General features: G+C 40.0%; 1 non-coding gene across 1 annotated transcript; it reads right to left on the bottom strand.

The window, feature by feature from the left end:
• Positions 1-11,088: 11,088 nt before the first annotated feature.
• Positions 11,089-11,192, bottom strand: LOC112799435 (small nucleolar RNA R71). The gene has a single exon (XR_003201016.1). It is a non-coding gene; the product is annotated as a small nucleolar RNA R71 (small nucleolar RNA).
• Positions 11,193-18,618: the final 7,426 nt, after the last annotated feature.

The following is an 18,618-nucleotide window of genomic DNA, read 5'->3' on the forward strand; positions in this document are numbered from 1 at the left end:
TTCAACACTAGGAAAGGGCCATCGTGGATGTTGAATGCCCAGATAGGGGAGGGCAAGCAAATGCACGTTCAGGGAACACCTCTCCTAAGTAAGCTGGTAATCCTCCTTCTGGAAACATGGACAATCACCCTGTACCACTCAGAACACCTGGGTATATGACCAGGATGATGTTTTCATAAAAACTCCATCAAGCAAAAAAGGATAAGCAATTTGCTAGGTTTATGGATTACCTCAAGATACTGGAGACCAAGATCCCATTTGCAGAAGCCCTTGAATAAATACATTCCTATGCCAAGTTCATAAAGGACATATTAAGCCACAAGAAGGATTGAAGGGAGGTAGAAATAGTCCTCCTCACTGAAGAATGTAGTGCAGTCATCCAAAGGACCCTATTGGAGAAACTTCAAGACCACGGAAGTTTTGTGATACCCTGCACTCTCAGAGACAGTTTCACAAGGAAGGCCCTATGTGATTTTGGAGCAAGCATCAATCTGATGCCGTCATCACAAATAAGAAAAGTTGAGATCCAAGATGTCAGGCCTACCCACATCTGCATCCAGCTCACTGATGGCTCTACCAAGTTATCATCAGGAGTGGTTGAAGACATGATCTATTATTCTAGGTGTTGGACCCTTTGTATTTCCTATAGACTTCATGGTGTTGGATATGGAAGAACACAAGAATGTATCTATTATTCTAGGGAGACCCTTCCTGACTACAGGAAGGACCCTCGTTGATGTGCAAAAAGGGAAAGTGACACTAAGAGTCAATAAGGAAGAATTTGTACTGAATGCCATCAAGGCCATGCATTACCCTGACACCCCAGAGGAGTGTCTAAGGCTTGATATCATCAACTCCTTTGTAGAAGAGGTACAGGCATTTAAGGGACTTGAGGAGGAGCTGGATAACATCCTTGGGGATGACAAACCTAACATAAAGGCACCAGAAAAACAAGAGGATGCGTTAAAAGCCCCTAAAGTGGAAAATGAACCTCCCAAGTTCGAGCTCAAGCCATTACCATCATCCTTGAAATACGTATTTCTGGGAGATAGTGACACTTACCCAGTGATCATAAGCTCGGCTCTGAAGTCGTAAGAAGAACAAGCACCGATTCAAGTGCTAAAGACCCATAGAACAGCTATTAGGTGGACCATAAGTGACTTAAAGGGAATTAGTCTAACTTGGTGCATCCAGAAGATTAGGCTCGAAAAAGATGCTAAACCAGTGGTGCAACCACAGAGATGACTGAATGCAACTATGAAGGAAGTATTCCAAAAAGAAGTCACAAAACTGTGGGATGCTGGTATTATCTATCCCATTTCAGATAGCCCCTGGGTAAGCCCTATCCAAGTTGTACCCAAGAAAGGAGGGATGACGGTGATCCACAATGAAAGGAAAGAGCTGATCCCTACAAGGATAGTGACAGGTTGGCGTATGTGTATTGTTTATAGATAACTCAATACCGCCACAAGAAAGAATCATTTTCCTCTACCATTCATAGATCAGATGTTGGAGAGACTGGCAAGGCATGCATTCTACCGCTTCCTAGATGGGTATTCAATATATAATCAAATTGTAGTAGATCCTCAACATCAAGAAAAGACAACATTCACATGCCCATTTGGAGTGTTCACTTACAGAAGAATGCCATTCGGCCTCTGTAATACACCTGTAACCTTTCAGCGGTGTATGCTCTCCATTTTCTCCGACATGGTTGAGAAATTCCTTGAAATATTCATGAAAGATTTCTCTATCTTTGGGGATTCTTTTGATTCCTGCCTTAACCATCTATCCCGAGTTTTGAAACGATGCCAAGAAACTAATCTGGTTTTAAATTGGAAAAAATGTCACTTCATGGTGACCGAAGGCATTGTTCGTGGACATCGGATTTCAAATAAGGGAATAAAGGCCGATCAGGCCAAGGTGGAAGTAATTGAACGATTACCATCACCTAGTAATGCCAAAGCAATTAGAAGCTTCTTATGATATGCAGGGTTCTACAAAAAATTTATAAAAGACTTTTCAAAAATTGCAAAACCCCTGTGCAATCTCTTAGCCACTAACACTCTTTTTGTTTTTAGCAAGGATTAGCTACATGCCTTCGAAACTTTGAAAATAAAGCTTACCTCTGCACCCATCATTTTTGTACCAAACTGGGACCTACCAATTGAACTGATATGTGATGCCAGTGATCATGCAATTGGTGCAGTCCTCAGACAAAGACATGATAAGCTCTTGCATGTCATTTATTATGCCAGTCGTGTTTTAAATAACGAACAAAAGAACTACACCACCACAGAGATGGAGTTACTTGCAGTGCTATATGCCATTGATAAGTTCAGATCTTATTTAATAGTCTCTAAGGTCATTATCTATACTGACCATTGATGAGTAGATAATTTATACGCTTTTTGGCATTGTTTTTAGGTAGTTTTTAGTATATTTTAGTGGCTTTTTAGTATATTTTTATTAGTTTTTATGCAAAAATCACATTTCTTGGACTTTACTATGAGTTTTTTTGTTTTTCTGTGATTTCAAATATTTTCTGGCTGAAATTGAGGGACCTGAGCAAAAATCTGATTCAAAGGCTGAGAAAGGACTACAGATGCTGTTGGATTCTAACCCTCCTGCACTCGAAGTAGATTTGATGGAGCTACAGAAGCCCAATTTGCGCGCTCTTAATTGCGTTGGAAAGTAGACATCTTGGGCTTTTCAGAAATGTATAATAGTCCATACTTTGCCCGAGATTTGATGGCCCAAACTGGCATCCAAACGCCCACCAGAGACCCTTTTCTGGCGTAAAACGCCGGAACTTGCACCAGAACTGGAGTTAAACGCCCAAACTGGCATCCAAGTTGGTGTTTAACTCCAAGAATGGCCTATGCACGTGAAAGCTTCAAAGCTCAATCCAAGCACACACCAAGTGGGCCCTGGAAGTGGATTTTTACACTATCTGCACTTAGTTACTCAATTTCTGTAAACCCTAGTAATAAGTTTAGTATATATAAGACTTTTTACTATTGTATTTGGGGGGAGGGAAGATTTTGAGAATTATCTTATGCCACTTGGGAGGCTGGCCATTCGGCCATGCCTAGACCTTATTCTCTTATGTATTTTCTACGGTGGAGTTTCTACACCTCATAGATTAAGGTGAGGAGCTCTGCTGTTCTTCATGAACTAATGTAAGTATTATTGTTTCTTTTTCAATTCATGCCTACTTCTTCTCCAAGATATACTCTCGTACTTAATTCAGATAAGTCAAAATGAAGCGGTGACCCGTGACAATCACCCACTATCTTCGTTACTCGCTTAGCCAAGATCCGCATGCCTGTCAACCACAAGCGGTCTACATGATGTTCAACGTAGTCATTGGACAATAGCTGGAGAATAGTCTCTTGGGTCTCTGATCCACGGATTTGACTTGCCTCTCCTGACAATAGAGCTTTCGAATCCGTGAGATTAGAACCTTCGTGGTATAGGCTAGAACCAATTGGCAGTATTCCTGAGATCCGGAAAGTCTAAACCTTGTGTGTGGTATTCCGAGTAGGATTTGGGATGAGATGACTGTGACGAGCTTCAAACTCACGAATGTTGGGAGCAATGACAATGTGCAAAGGGATAAAGAGATCATATTCCAACGCAAGTGAGAACCGACAGATGATTAGTCGTGCGGTAGCTGTGCCTAGTATTTTTCATCCGAGACGAGAAATCCGACAGTTGATTAGCTGTATAGAAACCGTAGCTGGACCTTTTTCACTGAGAGGACGGATGGTAGCCATTAACATCGGTGATCCACCAACATACAGCTTGCCATGGAAGGGAGCACGCATGATATGATGAAGACAATAAGAAAGCAGAAGTTCAAAAGCGACAAAGCATCTCCAAACGCTTATATGAAATTCCCACCAATGAATTACATAAGTATCTTTATTTTAATTTATGTTTTATCTATCTTTCAATTATCAAAACTCATAACCAATTGAATCCGCCTGACTAAGATTTACAGGATGTCTATAGCTTGCTTCAAGCTGGCAATCTCCGTAGGATCGACCCTTACTTGCGTAAGGTTTTATTACTTGGACGACCTAGTGCACTTGCTGGTTAGTTGTACCGGAGTTGTGAAAAGTGTGATCACAATTCCGTGCACCAAGTTTTTGGCGCCGTTGCCGGGGATTGTTCGAGTTTGGGTAACTGATGGTTCATCTTGTTGCTTAGATTGGGTAATTTTATTTTATGTTTAAGCTTTTTTATTTTTATTTTCAAAAAATTCAAAAAAAACATATAATAAAATCATAAAAAAAATTTTGTGTTCCTTGTTTGAGTCTAGTGTCAAATTTTAAGTTTGGTGTCAACTACATGTTTTTAATTTTTCTTAAATTTTCGAAAATTCATCATGTGTTCTTTCTTGATCTTCAAGTTGTTCTTGATGATTTTCTTTGTTTAATCTTATAATTTTCTTGTTTTGTGTCTTTCCTTGTTTTTCTTGTGCATTTTTGAATTCATCGTGTCTAAACATTAAAAATTTTTAAGTTTGGTGTCTTGCATTTCTTTCTTTTCTTAAAAATTTTCAAAAAAATATGTTCTTGATGTTCATCATGATCTTCAAAGTGTTCTTGGTGTTCATCTTGACATTCAAAGTGTTCTTGCATGCATTATTTGCTTTGATCTTAAAATTTTATGTTTTGTGTCATTTTGTTATTTTTCTCTCTCATTAAAAATTCAAAAGTCAAAAAATGTTTTCCTTTTTCTTCTCATAATTTTTGAAATTTTAAGTTGACTTGGTCAAATTTTTTTTTAAATTTAGTTGCTTCTTGTTAGTAAAGTCAAAATTTCAAAATAAAAAAAGGGGGCTCAAAATATAAAGCAGAGGAATCACAGAGAAAAAGAGCTCACTGGCTTTAAAACGACAGTAAAGAGGCACTTTGAGCGTTAAATGCCAGAATGGCTATCATTCTGGGCGTTTAACACCAGTAAAGGTATCATTCTGAGCATTAAACACCAGAATGGGCAGCATTAAAATGCCCAGTAAAGAAGGATTCCTGGCGTTTAACGCTAGCCAGGGTATCTGGCTGGGCGTTAAACACCCAAAGTGGCAGCCAAATGGGCGTTAAACGCCAGAATGGATAGCATTCTGGGCGTTTAACGCCAGAATTACACTAGGGAGGTAATTTCTTTTCCAATTCAAATTCTTTCAAATTTTCATGTTTTAATTCATAATTTTAAAATCTTATCTTTTTCATATCACATTTTCAAAAATCCTTGCTAATAATTAATGTTTTGATTCAAAAAATTGCAAGTTTGTTACTTTCTTATTAAGAAAGGATCAATCTTTAAAATTCTAGAATCATATCTTTTTGTTTCTTGTTAGTCAAGTCATCAATTTTAAAAACAAAATCATATCTTTTTTATTTCTCTTTCAATCATATCTTTTCAGATCATATCTTTTTCAATTGAATCTTTTTCAATCATATCTTTTTAAAATTTTGATTTCAAAATCTTTTTCTAACTTCTTATCTTTTCAAAATTATTTTCAAATCTTTTTCAACTAATTACTATTTTTTATCTTTTTCAAAACCACCTAACCACCAATTTTCGAAAATCACTAACCACTTTTTCAAATATCTTTTTAATTAACTAATTGTTTTAGTTTTAATTTTCAAATACTCTCTCTCTCTCTCTCTCTCTCTCATCTCTCTCTATTTATTTGCTAACACTTCTCTTTTACTTGTAATTCAAACCCTCTCTCTCCCTCTGTGTTTGAATTCTTCTTATTCTCTCTCAACCTCATTCCCCTATTCTTCTTTCCTTCTGACACCTCAAGGAATCTCTATATTGTGACATAGAGGATTCCATTACTCCCTTTGTTCTGTTCTTTTTCATATGCGCAGAAACAGGGATAAAAAAATTCTTGTTGAAGCTGATCCTGAACCTGAAAAGACTTTGAAAAAGAAGCTAAGAGAAGTTAAAGCACAACACTCCGGAGAGGACCTTACAGAAAATTTCAAAAAAGAAGCAGACATGGCAGCCGAACCCAACAACAATGCCAGAGATGCAAGGAAGATGCTTGGTGAATATACTGCACCAACTTCTAACTTCTATGGAAGAAGCATCTCAATTCCTGCCATTAGAGCAAACAACTTTGAGCTTAAGCCTCAATTAGTTTCTCTAATGCAGCAGAATTGCAAGTTTCATAGACTTCCATCGGAAGATCCTCATAAGTTCTTAGCTGAATTCTTGTAGATTTGTGATACTTTTAAGACCAATGGGGTTGATCTCGAGGTCTACAGACTTATGCTTTTCTCCTTTACTGTAAGAGACAGAGCTAGGACATGGTTGGACTCACAACCTAGAGAAAGCCTGAACTCTTGGGATAAGTTGGTCAACGCTTTTTTGACTAAATTCTATCCACCTCAAAAGCTGAGCAAGCTTAGAGTGGATGTCCAAACCTTCAGACAGAAGGAAGGTGAATTTCTCTATGAAGCTTGGGAAAGATACAAGCAATTAATAAAAAGTGTCCTTCTGACATGCTTTTTAAATGGAGCGTCATATGCATATTCTATTATGGTCTATCTGAATTGTCCAAGATGTCATTGGACCATTCTGCTGGTGCATCCCTTCATCTGAAAACCCCTGCAGAAGCCCAGGAATTCATTGAGATGGTTGCAAATAAACAGTTCATGTACACTTTTGAAAGAAATCATGTGAATATTGGGATGACTCAGAAGAAAGGAGTTCTTGAGATTGATACTCTAAATGCCATATTAGCTCAGAACAAAATATTGACTCAGCAAGTCAATATGATTTCTCAGAACCTGACTGGATCGCAAGCTGCATCCGGCAGTGCTAAAGAAGCCTCCTCTGAAAGAGAAGCTTATAACCTTGAGAATCCTACAATGGAAGAGGTGAATTACATGGGAGAATCCTATGGAAACACCTATAATCCTTCATGGAGGAATCATCCAAATTTCTCATGGAAGGATCAACAGAAGCCTCAATAAGGCTTCAACAATAATAATGGTGGGAGAAATAAGTTTGGCAATAGCAAACCTTTTCCATCATCTTCTCAGCAACAGACAGAGAATTCTGAGAAGAGCCTCTCTGGCTTAGTGATGAGCGGATAATTTGTATGCTTTTTGGCATTGTTTTTAGTATGTTTTTGGTATGATATAGTTAGTTTTTAGTATATTTTTATTAGTTTTTAGTTAAAATTCACTTTTCTGGACTTTACTATGAGTTTGTGTGTTTTTCTATGATTTCAGGTATTTTCTGGCTGAAATTGAGGGACCTGAGCAAAAATCTGATTCTGAGACCAAAAAAGGACTGCAGATGCTGTTGGATTCTGACCTCCCTGCACTCGAAGTGGATTTTCTGGAGCTACAGAAGCCCAATTGGCGCGCTCTCAACGGCGTTGGAAAGTAGACATCCTGGGCTTTCCAGCAATATATGATAGTCCATACTTTGCCCAAGATTTGATGGCCCAAACCGGCGTTCAAAGTCACCCTCAGAAATCCCAGCGTTAAACGCCGGAACTGGCACCCAAATGGGAGTTAAACGCCCAAACTGGCACTAAAGCTGGCGTTTAACTCCAAGAAGAGTCTCTACACGAAAATGCTTCATTGCTCAGCTCAAGCACACACCAAGTGGCCCGGAAGTGGATTTTATGTCATTTACTCATTTCTGTACACCTTAGGCTACTAGTTTTCTATAATAGGACTTTTACTATTGTATTTTCATCTTTGGACATCTAGTTCTTAGATCAGATCTTGGTTCTTCTGTTCCCTCTCTGGGGCCGAAACCAATGATCACTCTTGTTCTTATGTATTTTCAACGGTGGAGTTTCTACACACCATAGATTAAGGTGTGGAGCTCTGCTGTACCTCGAGTATTAATGCAATTACTATTGTTCTTCCATTCAATTCCGCTTGTTCTTGTTCTAAGATATCACTCGTTCTTCAACTTGATGAATGTGATGATCCGTGACACTCATCATCATTCTCACCCATGAACAAGGTGACTGACAACCACTCTTGTTCTACAAGCGATCAAGGCTCTAGTGAATATCTCTTGGATTCCTGATTGCACGATGCATGGTTGATCGCCTGACAACCGAGTGCTCGTCTGACAAATGAGCCAACCATTCCGTGAGATCAGAGTCTTCGTGGTATAGGCGAGAACTGATGGCAGCATTCAAGAGAATCCGGAAGGTCTAACCTTGTCTGTGGTATTCTGAGTAGGATTCAATGACTGAATGACTGTGACGTGCTTCAAACTCCTGAAGGCGGGGCGTTAGTGACAGACGCAAAAGAATCACTGGATTCTATTCCGGCCTGATTGAGAACTGACAGATGAATTCTGCTATGCTATGACAGAGCATATGCAATCGCTTTCACTGAGAGGATGGGAGGTAGCCATTGACAACGGTGAAACCCTACACAAGCTTGCCATGGAAAGGAATGAGAAGGATTGGATGAAGACAGTAGGAAAGCAGAGAGACGGAAGGGAAGGCATCTTCATGCGCTTATCTGAAGCTCCTACCAATGAATTACATAAGTATCTCTATCTTTACCTTTGTGTTATTTTCATTCATCACCCATATACATTTGAGTTTGCCTGACTAAGATTTACAAGATGACCATAGCTTGCTTCAATACTAACAATCTCTGTGGGATCGACCCTTACTCGCGTAAGGTTTATTACTTGGACGACCCAGTGCACTTGCTGGTTAGTTGTGCGAAGTTGTGTAATGCCATGGTATTGAGCTACCAAGTTTTTGGGGTTCATGACCAGGGATATGAGAGTTGTGAAAAAGTATTGTTCACAATTTCGCGCACCAAGTTTTTGGCGCCGTTGCCGGGGATTGTTCAAGTTTTGAGCAAGCTTTTGGTAACATCAGTGCCAAGATCCGGCAACAACACCAAGTTTTTGGCGTTATTGCCAGGGATTGTTCAGTTTGGACAACTGACGGTTCATCTTGTTGCTTAGATTAGGTATTTATTTTTTCGAAATTCTTGAAGATGAATTCTAGAGTTTCTTGATGATTTGTTGAAATCTGGCTAGCTGAGAGGCCATGTCTAATTTCATTGGACCGAGGTTTCAACTTATCACCACAAGAGCTTGTTGATTTTCATCAATCTTGCTTTTGGAGCAGTGATCTGCTAAGGCTTGGCTGGCCTTTGGCCATGTCTAGTGTTTTGGACCGAAGCTTTCTTTGAAAGCTTGGCTGGCTGTGAAGCCATGTCTAATTCCTGGACCGGAGTCTTAGACTAGCATTGCACTGATTCCTGGAATTCTCATTAAGAATTTTGATATCTTTCTCCACTTAATTTTCGAAAAACACAAAAAAATTTACAAAATCATAAAATCCAAAAATTTCTTGTTTGAGTCTAGTGTCTCATCTTAAGTTTGGTGTCAATTGCATGCATTCATTCATGTGTCTTAAGGATTTTCAAAAAAATTCTTGATGATTTTCGTGCTCTGATCTTTGAATTCAATTGACTTGAGTGTTTTGTGTGTCTCATTTGCATTTTCATTTTGTTAGTGTCAGTAGTATACAAACTGCTAAGTTTGGTGTCTTGCATGCATTGTTATTTGATTCTTGTTGCATTTTGATTTTTCTTTATTATTAAAAATCCAAAAATATTTTTAATTTGTGTCTTCTCAAGTCAATAATACAGAGAATTGAAGATTCAGAACATACAGCAGAGGAATTGCACAGAAAAAGCTGGGCGTTCAAAACGCCCAGTGAAGAAGGACAGACTGGCGTTTAAACGCCAGCCAGGATACCTGGTTGGGCGTTTAACGCCCAAAAGGGTATAGCTTTGGGCGTTAAACGCCAGAATGTGCACCATTCTGGGCGTTTAACGCCAGGATGGCTAGAAGGGAAGATTTTGTTTTCAAATCAAATTTTTTTTTAGTTTTCAAAATCTTTTCAAAATCAAATCTTTTTCAAATCAATTTTCCAATCAAATCTTTTTCAAAATCAATTTCTTTCCATTTTTAAAGATACTTACTATCAATTAATGATTTGATTCAACATTTCAAGTATGTTACCTTTTCTGTTCAGAAAGGTTTAATGTTTGAATCATATCTTTTCTTGTTAGTCAAGTTTTTAATTTTCAAATCAAATCTTTTTAAAATGTTTTTCAAATCATATATTCTCAATCACATTTTTTTTAATCAATCATATCTTCTTAACCACATCTTTTTCAAAATAGTTTTCAATCAAATCCTTTTGATTTCTAATTTCAAAATCTTTTTCAAAAATCACTTGATTTCTTTTCCATTTTCATTTTCGAAAATTAAGTAATGTTTTTCAAAAATGTTTTCAAAATTTTCACTTAATTTTCGAAAATTACTTCCCTCCTTCTCACATCCTTCTATTTATGGACTAACACTATCCCTTAATGCAAAATTCGAACTCCATCTCCTTTGATAAATTCGAATTTTCTACTTCTGTCTTCTACTCTTCTTTTCCTCTGACACTTCAAGGAATCTCTATACTGTGACATAGAGGATTCCACATTTTCTTGTTCTCTTCTCTTTCTTATGAGCAGGAGCAAAGACAAAGGCATTCTTGTTGAGGCTGATCCTGAACCTAAAAGGACCTTGAAGAGAAAGCTCAGAGAAGCCAAAGCACAACTCTCTTTAGAGCACCTGACCGAATTCTTCAAAGAAGAAGAACACATGGCAGCCGAAAACAACAACAATGCCAACAATGCAAGGAAGGTGCTGGGTGACTTTACTGCACCTACTCCCGACTTCTATGGGAGAAGCATCTCTATCCCTGCCATTGGAGCAAACAACTTTGAGCTTAAGCCTCAATTAGTTTCTCTAACGCAACAGAATTGCAAGTTCCATGGACTTCCATTGGAAGATCCTCATCAGTTTTTAGCTGAATTCTTGCAAATCTGTGACACTGTTAAGACTAATGGGGTTGACCCTGAGGTCTACAGACTTATGCTATTCCCTTTTGCTGTAAGAGACAGAGCTAGGACATGGTTGGACTCTCAACCTAAAGAAAGCCTGAACTCTTGGGAAAAGCTAGTCAATGCCTTCTTGGCAAAGTTCTTTCCACCCCAAAAATTGAGTAAGCTCAGAGTGGAAGTCCAAACCTTCAGACAGAAGGAAGGAGAATCCCTCTATGAAGCTTGGGAAAGATACAAACAATTAATCAGAAAGTGTCCTTCTGACATGCTTTCTGAATGGAGCATCATAGGTATTTTCTATGATGGTCTCTCTGAACTGTCCAAGATGTCTTTGGATAGCTCTGCTGGAGGCTCTCTTCATTTGAAGAAGACGCCTGCAGAAGCTCAAGAACTGATTGAAATGGTTGCAAATAACCAATTCATGTACACTTCTGAAAGAAATCCTGTGAACAATGGGACTAGTCAGAAGAAAGGAGTTCTTGAGATTGACACTCTGAATGCCATATTGGCTCAAAACAAAATATTGACTCAACAAGTCAATATGATTTCTCAAAGTCTGTCTGGAATGCAAAATGCACCAAGCAGTACTAAGGAAGCTTCATCTGAGGAAGAAGCTTATGATCCTGAGAACCCTTCAATGGAAGAGGTGAATTACATGGGAGAACCCTATGGAAACACCTATAATCCTTCATGGAGGAATCATCCAAATCTTTCATGGAAAGATCAACAGAGACCTCAACAAGGTTTCAACAATAATAATGGTGGAAGAAACAGGTTTAGCAATAGCAAGCCTTTTCCATCATCTTCTCAGCAACAGACAGAGAGCTCTAAGCAAAATACCTCTGACTTAGCAACAATGGTCTCTGATCTAATCAAAACCACTCAAAGTTTCATGACTGAAACAAGGTCCTCCATCAGAAATTTGGAAGGACAAGTGGGTCAGCTGAGCAAGAAAATTACTGAACTCCCTTCTAGTACTCTCCCAAGCAATACTGAAGAAAATCCAAAAGGAGAGTGCAAGGCCATCAACATGGCCGAATTCTGGGATGAAGAAGAGGCAGTGAACGCCACTGAGGAAGACCTCACTGGGCGTCCACTAGCCTCCAATGAGTTCCCCAATGAGGAACCATGGGAATCTGAGGCTCAAAATGAGACCATAGAGATTCCATTGGACTTACTTCTGCCATTCATGAGCTCTGATGAGTATTCTTCCTCTGAAGAGGATGAGTATGTCACTGAAGAGCAAGTTGCTAAATACCTTGGAGCAATCATGAAGCTAAATGACAAGTTATTTGGAAATGAGACTTGGGAGGATGAACCCCCTTTGCTCACCAAAGAACTGGATGACTTGTCTAGGCAGAAACTGCCTCAAAAGAGACAGGACCCTGGGAAGTTTTCAATACCTTATACCATAGGCACCATGACCTTCAAGAAGGCCTTGTGTGACTTAGGGTCAAGTGTAAACCTCATGCCTCTCTCTGTAATGGAGAAGCTAGGGATCTTTGAGGTGAAAGCTGCAAAAATCTCACTAGAGATGGCAGACAACTCAAGAAAACATGCCTATGGACTTGTAGAGGATGTTCTGGTTAGGGTTGAAGACCATTACATCCCTACTGATTTCATAGTCCTAGAGACTGGGAAGAGCATGGATGAATCCATCATCCTTGGCAGACCCTTCCTAGCCACAGCAAAGGCTGTGATTGATGTTGATAGAGGAGAGTTGATCATTCAAGTGAATGAAGAATCCTTGGTGTTTAAGGCCCAAGGGAACCCCTCTGTCATCATGGAGAAGAAGCATGAAGAGCCTCTCTCAAAACAGAGCCAAACAGAGCCCCCACAGTCAAACTCTAAGTTTGGTGTTGGAAGGCCACAACCAAACTCTAAGTTTGGTGTTGAACCCCCACATTCAAACTCTAAGTTTGGTGTTGGGAGGTTCCAACACGGTTCTGAGTATCTGTGAGGCTCCATGAGAGTCCTCTGTCAAGCTAATGACAATAAAGAAGCGCTTGTTGGGAGGCAACCCAATGTTTTATAATTAACTATTTTCTTTTGTTATTTTATGTCTTTTGTAGGTTGATGATCATAAGAAGTCACAAAATCCATGAAAAAAGCAAAAACAGAATGAAAAACAGAAAGAAAAATAGCACACCCTGGAGGACGCACCCACTGGCGTTTAAACGCCAGTGAGGTTAGCTGGTGGGCGTTTAACGCCCAGTCTGGCACCATTCTGGGCGTTTAACGCCAGAAAGGGGCACCAGACTGGCGTTAAACGCCAGAAATGGGCAAGAAGCTGGCGTTAAACGCCATAAATGGGCACCAGCCCGGCCTTTAACGCCAGAATTGGCACAAAACGTGATTTTGTTTGCCATTTGGTGCAGGGATGACTTTTCCTTGACACCTCAGGATCTGTGGACCCCACAGGATCCCCACCTACCCTACCACTCTCTCTCTTCTTCACCCATTCACCAATCACCTCAACACCTCTTCCCCAAAAACCCTTCACCTATCAAATCCCATCTTTCTCTTCACCACTCACATCCATCCTTCATAAAACCCCACCTACCCCACCATTCAAATTCAAACCACTTTCCCACCCAAACCCACCCTCAAATGGCCGAACATCCCTCACCCCCCTCTCCTATATAAACCCTCATTCACTCCTTCATTTTCACACACCTTAAACACCATTTCTCTCCCCTTTGGCCAAACACAAAGCCATTCCCTTTCTCCTCATTCTTCTTCTTCTACTCTCTTCTTTTTTCTTTTGCTCGAGGACGAGCAAACGTTTTAAGTTTGGTGTGGTAAAAGCATTGCTTTTTGTTTTTCCATAACCATTTATGGCATCCAAGGCCGAAGAAACCTCTAGAAAGAGGAAAGGGAAGGCAAAGGCTTTCACCTCCGAGTCATGGGAGATGGAGAGATTCATCTCAAGGGTGCATCAAGACCATTTCTATGAAGTTGTGGCCCTAAAGAAGGTGATCCCCGAGGTCCCTTTTTCACTCAAAAAGGGTGAATATCCGGAGATCCGACATGAGATCCGAAGAAGAGGTTGGGAAGTTCTTACCAACCCCATTCAACAAGTCGGAATCTTGATGGTTCAAGAGTTCTATGCCAATGCATGGATCACCAAGAACCATGACCAAAGTGTGAACCCGAATCCAAAGAATTATCTTACTATGGTTCGGGGGAAATACTTGGATTTTAGTCCGGAAAGTGTGAGGGTGGCGTTCAACTTGCCTATGATGCAAGGAGATGAACATCCTTACACTAGAAGGGTCAACTTTGATCAAAGGTTGGACCAAGTCCTCACAGTCATATGTGAAGAGGGCGCCCAATGGAAGAGAGATTCAAGAGGAAAGCCGGTTCAATTGAGAAGGCATGACCTCAAACCCGTGGCTAGAGGATGGTTGGAGTTTATCCAACGCTCAATCATTCCCACTAGCAACCGGTCCGAAGTTACCATAGACCGGGCTATCATGATCCATAGCATCATGATTGGAGAAGAAATAGAGGTTCATGAGGTTATAGCCCAAGAACTCTATAAGGTGGCGGACAAGTCCCCTACCTTGGCAAGGTTAGCCTTCCCTCATCTCATTTGTCACCTCTGTTATTCAGTTGGAGTTGACATAGAGGGAGACACCCCCATTGAGGAGGACAAGCCCATCACTAAGAAAAGGATGGAGCACACAAGAGACCCCACTCATCATGAGATCCCTGAGATTCCTCAAGGGATGCACTTTCCTCCACAAAACTATTGGGAGCAATTAAACACCTCCCTAGGAAAGTTGAGTTCCAACATGGGACAACTAAGGGTGGAGCATCAAGAACACTCCATCATCCTTCATGAGATTAGAGAAGATCAGAGAATCATGAGGGAGGAGCAACAAAGACAAGGAAGAGACATTGAGGAGCTCAAGCACTCCATAGGATCTTCAAGAGGAAGAAAGAGCCGCCATCACTAAGGTGGACCCGTTCTTTGATTTCCTTGTTCTTTGTTCTTCTGTTTTTCGAATTTTATGCTTATATTTATCCATGTTTATGTCTTGTGATCATTAGTGTCTTAGTGTCTATGACTTAAAGTTATGAATGTCCTATGAATCCATCACCTTTCTTAAATAAAAATGTGCTAAATTGATAAAAGAAAGAATTGCATGAATTTTGAATTTTATAACAGTTTAATTATTTTGATGTGGTGGCAATATTTTTGTTCTCTGAATGTATGCTTAAACAGTGCATATGTATCTTGAATTTGTGGTTCATGAATGTTGGCTCTTGAAAGAATGATGAAAAAGGAGACATGTTACTGAGGATCTGAAAAATCATTACAATGATTCTTGAAGCAAGAAAAAGCATTTCTATTCAAAAAAAAAATCGAAAAAAAAAGAGAAAAAGAAAAGAAAACGAAAAAAAAAGAGAGAAAAGAAAGAAAAATAAAGTTGTGATCCAAGGCAATAAGAGTGTGCTTAAGAACCCTGGACACCTCTAGTTGGGGACTCTAGCAAAGCTGAGTCACAATCTGAAAAGGTTCACCCAATTATGTGTCTGTGGCATGTATGTATCCGGTGGTAATACTGGAAGACAGAGTGCTTTGGGCCACAGCCAAGACTCAATAAGTAGCTTTGTTCAAGAATCATCATACTTTACTAGGAGAATCATTAACACTATCTGGATTCTAAGTTCCTAAAGAAGCCAACCATTCTGAATTTCAAAGGATAGAGTGAGATGCCAAAACTATTCAGAGGCAAAAAGCTAAAAGCCCCGCTCATCTAATTAATACTGATCTTCATAGATGTTTTTGGAATTCATTGCATATTCTCTTCTTTTTATCTTATTTGATTTTCAGTTGCTTGAGGACAAGCAACAATTTAAGTTTGGTGTTGTGATGAGCGGATAATTTGTATGCTTTTTGGCATTGTTTTTAGTATGTTTTTGGTATGATATAGTTAGTTTTTAGTATATTTTTATTAGTTTTTAGTTAAAATTCACTTTTCTGGACTTTACTATGAGTTTGTGTGTTTTTCTGTGATTTCAGGTATTTTCTGGCTGAAATTGAGGGACCTGAGCAAAAATCTGATTCTGAGACCAAAAAAGGACTGCAGATGCTGTTAGATTCTGACCTTCCTGCACTCGAAGTGAATTTTCTCGAGCTACAGAAACCCAATTGGCGCGCTCTCAACGGCGTTGGAAAGTAGACATCCTGGGCTTTCCAGCAATATATGATAGTCCGTACTTTGCCCAAGATTTGATGGCCCAAACCGGCGTTCAAAGTCACCCTCAGAAATCCCAGCGTTAAACGCCGGAACTGGCACCCAAATGGGAGTTAAACGCCCAAACTGGCACTAAAGCTGGCGTTTAACTCCAAGAAGAGTCTCTACACGAAAATGCTTCATTGCTCAGCCCAAGCACACACCAAGTGGGCCCGGAAGTGGATTTTTATGTCATTTACTCATTTCTGTACACCTTAGGCTACTAGTTTTCTATAAGTAGGACCTTTTACTATTGTATTTTCATCTTTGGACATCTAGTTCTTAGATCAGATCTTGGTTCTTCTGGTTCCCTCTCTGGGGCCGAAACCAATGATCACTCTTGTTCTTATGTATTTTCAACGGTGGAGTTTCTACACACCATAGATTAAGGTGTGGAGCTCTGCTGTACCTCGAGTATTAATGCAATTACTATTGTTCTTCCATTCAATTCCGCTTGTTCTTGTTCTAAGATATCACTCGTTCTTCAACTTGATGAATGTGATGATCCGTGACACTCATCATCATTCTCACCCATGAACAAGGTGACTGACAACCACTCTTGTTCTACAAGCGATCAAGGCTCTAGTGAATATCTCTTGGATTCCTGATTGCACGATGCATGGTTGATCGCCTGACAACCGAGTGCTCGTCTGACAAACGAGCCAACCATTCCGTGAGATCAGAGTCTTCGTGGTATAGGCGAGAACTGATGGCAGCATTCAAGAGAATCCGGAAGGTCTAACCTTGTCTGTGGTATTCTGAGTAGGATTCAATGACTGAATAACTGTGACGTGCTTCAAACTCCTGAAGGCGGGGCGTTAGTGACAGACGCAAAAGAATCACTGGATTCTATTCCGGCCTGATTGAGAACCGACAGATGAATTCCGCTATGCTGTGACAGAGCATATGCAATCGCTTTCACTGAGAGGATGGGAGGTAGCCATTGACAACGGTGAAACCCTACACAAGCTTGCCATGGAAAGGAATGAGAAGGATTGGATGAAGACAGTAGGAAAGCAGAGAGACGGAAGGGAAGGCATCTTCATGCGCTTATCTGAAGCTCCTACCAATGAGTTACATAAGTATCTCTATCTTTACCTTTGTGTTATTTTCGTTCATCACCCATATACATTTGAGTTTGCCTGACTAAGATTTACAAGATGACCATAGCTTGCTTTAATACTAACAATCTCCGTGGGATCGACCCTTACTCGCGTAAGGTTTATTACTTGGACGACCCAGTGCACTTGCTGGTTAGTTGTGCGAAGTTGTGTAATGCCATGGTATTGAGCTACCAAGTTTTTGGGGTTCATGACCAGGGATTATGAGAGTTGTGAAAAAGTATTGTTCACAATTTCGCGCACCACTTAGCAAACATAGTCTCTGATCTATCTAAAACCACTCTTAGTTTTATGAATGAAACTTGGAGGCACAAGTGGGTCAGCTGAGTAAAAGAGTTATTGAAACTCCTCCTAGTACTCTCCCAAGCAATACAGAAGAGAATCCCAAAAGAGAGTGCAAGACCATAACTATAACCAAAATGGCCGAACATGGAGAGAGTGAAAAGGTAGTGATTCCTAGTGAGGAAGACCTCAAGGGACGTCCACTAACTAATAAGGAGTTCCCTATTGAGGAACCAGAGGAATCTGAGGCTCATACAAAAACCATAGAGATTCCACTGAACTTACCTTTACCATTCATGAGCTTTGATGAGTATTCTTCCTCTGAAGAGGACGAAGACACTGTTGAAGAGCAAATTTCTCAGTATCTAGGAGCAATCATGAAGTTGAATGCCAAGTTATTTGGTAATGAGACTTGGGAGGATGAACCTCCATTGCTTATCAATGAATTGAATACCTGGATTCAGTAGACATTACCTCAGAAGAAACCGGATCCCGGAAAGTTCTTAATACCTTGCACCATAGGCACCATGACTTTTGAGAAGGCTCTGTGTGACCTGGGGTTAGGTATCAACCTCATGCTACTCTCTGTAATGGAGAAACTAGGGATCTTTGAGGTACAAGCTGCAAGAATCTCATTAGAGATGGAAGACAAATCAATGAAACAGGCGTATGGACCTGTAGAGGATGTCTTAGTGAAGGTTGAAGGCCTTTAAATCCCTGCTGACTTCATAATCCTAGACACTGGGAAGGATAAGAATGAATCCATCATCCGTGGAAGACCCTTCCTAGCCACAGCAAGGGCTGTGATTGATGTGGACAGAGGAGAGTTAGTCATTCAATTGAATGAGGACTACCTTGTGTTTAAGACTTAAGGATCTTCTTCTGTAAATATGGAGAAGAAGCATGAAAAGCTTCTCTCAATACAGAGTCAGACAGAGCCCCACATTCAGACTCTAAGTTTGGTGTTGGGAGGCCAGAACCATGCTCTGAGCATATGTGAAGCTCTGTAAGAGCTTCATGTCAAGCTATTGACATTAAAGAAGC

This window comes from Arachis hypogaea, chromosome 4, assembly GCF_003086295.3.
Source record: "Arachis hypogaea cultivar Tifrunner chromosome 4, arahy.Tifrunner.gnm2.J5K5, whole genome shotgun sequence".
Classification (NCBI taxonomy): domain Eukaryota; kingdom Viridiplantae; phylum Streptophyta; class Magnoliopsida; order Fabales; family Fabaceae; genus Arachis; species Arachis hypogaea.